We start from the raw sequence: 1,765 nt of genomic DNA, 5'->3' as shown, positions 1-1,765 counted from the left end.
AGAAGGCTGAGCGCCGAAGAATTGATGCTTTTGAACTGTGATGTTGGAGAAGACTCTTGAGAGTCCCTTGGACTGCAAGGAGATCCAGCCAGTCCATGCTGAAGGAGATCAGCCCTGGGATTTCTTTGGAAGGAATGATGCTAAAGCTGAAACTCCAGTACTTTGGCCACCTCATGTGAAGAGTTGACTCACTGGAAAAGACTCTGATGCTGGGAGGGATTGGGGGCAAGAGGAGAAGGGGATGACAGAGGATGAGATGGCTGGATGGCATCACTGACTCGATGGACGTGAGTCTGGGTGAACTCCGGGAGTTGGTGATGGACAGGGAGGCCTGGCGTGCTTGGATTCATGGGGTCGCAAAGAGTCGGACACGACTGAGTGATTGAACTGAACTGAACTTTGGCAATATTAGCTGGATGAATCTGTACACTGCTTCTTTCCTTGGCCACATATTTTATTAGTGAAAGAAAAGTGAAAGTGTTAGTTGTTCAGTTGTGTCCAACTCTTTGTGACCCCATGGACTATAGGGTGCCAGGCTCCTCTGTCCATGGGATTCTCCAGGCAAGAACACTGGAGCAGGTTGCAGTTCCCTCCTGCAGGGGATCTTCACTATCCACATCTCTATGTCTCCTGCATGGCAGGCAGATTCTTTAACTGTCTGAGCCACCAGAGAAGCTTATATCATCTTGTTGAAGCATTTAAACTTTATTGCTGTTGGGGCAGAATATCGTGTCCTCTATCCTCTTAGGTGCTTTGTCTGGAACCTGCAAAGTAGACACACGAAGAGTAGATGAACAGGAGAAAGAAGCCTTCTGTTTACATTTCCCAAGAAAGGAGGCAAGGGGGCTCTAGGCTAGATATTTACAATCTGCCTTCTGTTCCCACTGGGAGACGGAAATGACAGGAACAGAGTAAATAGCTGGACTTTGTCTGCTGTGGACACGGTAATATAACAATCATGGCACGGACAAAGAGGGGCTAAACCCTGTGTGTGTAAAAGATCAAGAGGTCACATATTTTCTATCTTTAGGGCACCGCACATGCACAGAAAGTCTCCTTGGGGGGCAAAAAGATGGGAGTGCCATCCCGTAATAGGTGATGTCCAGGGCCCCCAGAGACCTGTGTGTTGGAATCCGTCTAGGGAAAAAGGCTGCACACACTTGTCAGGGAGGGTCCTAGGGCAGGGCAGATAATTAGCCAAAGACAAACAAAGACAGGAAGAACCACCCTGTACAGATGATTTAACAGTCTCTTTATGGGGCTCCTCCTCCTTCTGGAGGATGCTCACAGCCTTTCTATTGTGTGTGAACTCTGCCTGACTTCTGTCTTAACAAATCTCCTGTGTGCTCCCCCACGACTGTGCTGTGTCTCCAGTAACGCACGTTTATCATATTTTTAGTTTTTGCCTCCTGGAGAAATTCATTTTTTACTGGGGGCAAGAACCAGGAGAACCTTGTTTCTAGTTTCTAGCCACTGGTGGACTAGAGATTAAGATTCCTGGTTTTTCACCCAGGCCACCCGGGTCCAATTCCTGGGCAGAGAACTAAGCCGCTCCTCACGGTTGATCTCTCTCCAAGATCACTGATGCTGAAGCCTGGGATTTCAAGGTAAACTGCCAGTCTCCCCAAACTGCTGGCTGGAGACTTCTGACTCTCTCTCTCTCCCATGACAACTTGCTTACTCTCACTCTCTGCTTTGTTCTCTTTCCAAGACCCACAGGGCTGAATCTAGGTCCGCACAGTGAAGGAGCCCTGCTGCTGCTGCT

The 1,765-nt window shown here is 48.7% G+C and overlaps 1 protein-coding gene across 9 annotated transcripts in view; it reads left to right on the top strand.

Moving 5' to 3' along the window:
- The window catches only part of LOC104984170 (cationic amino acid transporter 3-like), a 21,262-nt gene that overhangs the window by 10,099 nt on the left and 9,398 nt on the right, over positions 1-1,765 (top strand). For 3 of the 9 annotated variants that reach the window (XM_010833801.1, XM_010833798.1, XM_010833800.1), the window contains exon 1: positions 648-1,607. The exons of 2 other annotated variants lie outside the window; for them this stretch is intronic. The gene's annotated coding sequence lies outside the window, so the exon portion shown is untranslated. Of the gene's footprint in view, positions 1-646; positions 1,608-1,765 lie in introns of those variants that run through there. 4 more of the 9 variants (XM_010833802.1, XM_010833799.1, XM_010833796.1 and 1 more) reach the window with 3 other exon arrangements.

This window comes from Bison bison, unplaced genomic scaffold (genome assembly GCF_000754665.1).
Source record: "Bison bison bison isolate TAMUID 2011002044 unplaced genomic scaffold, Bison_UMD1.0 scf7180017863933, whole genome shotgun sequence".
Classification (NCBI taxonomy): Eukaryota; Metazoa; Chordata; class Mammalia; order Artiodactyla; family Bovidae; genus Bison; species Bison bison.
Note: the sequence above shows the minus strand (reverse complement) of the source record. Positions and strands in the feature narration are given on the sequence as shown.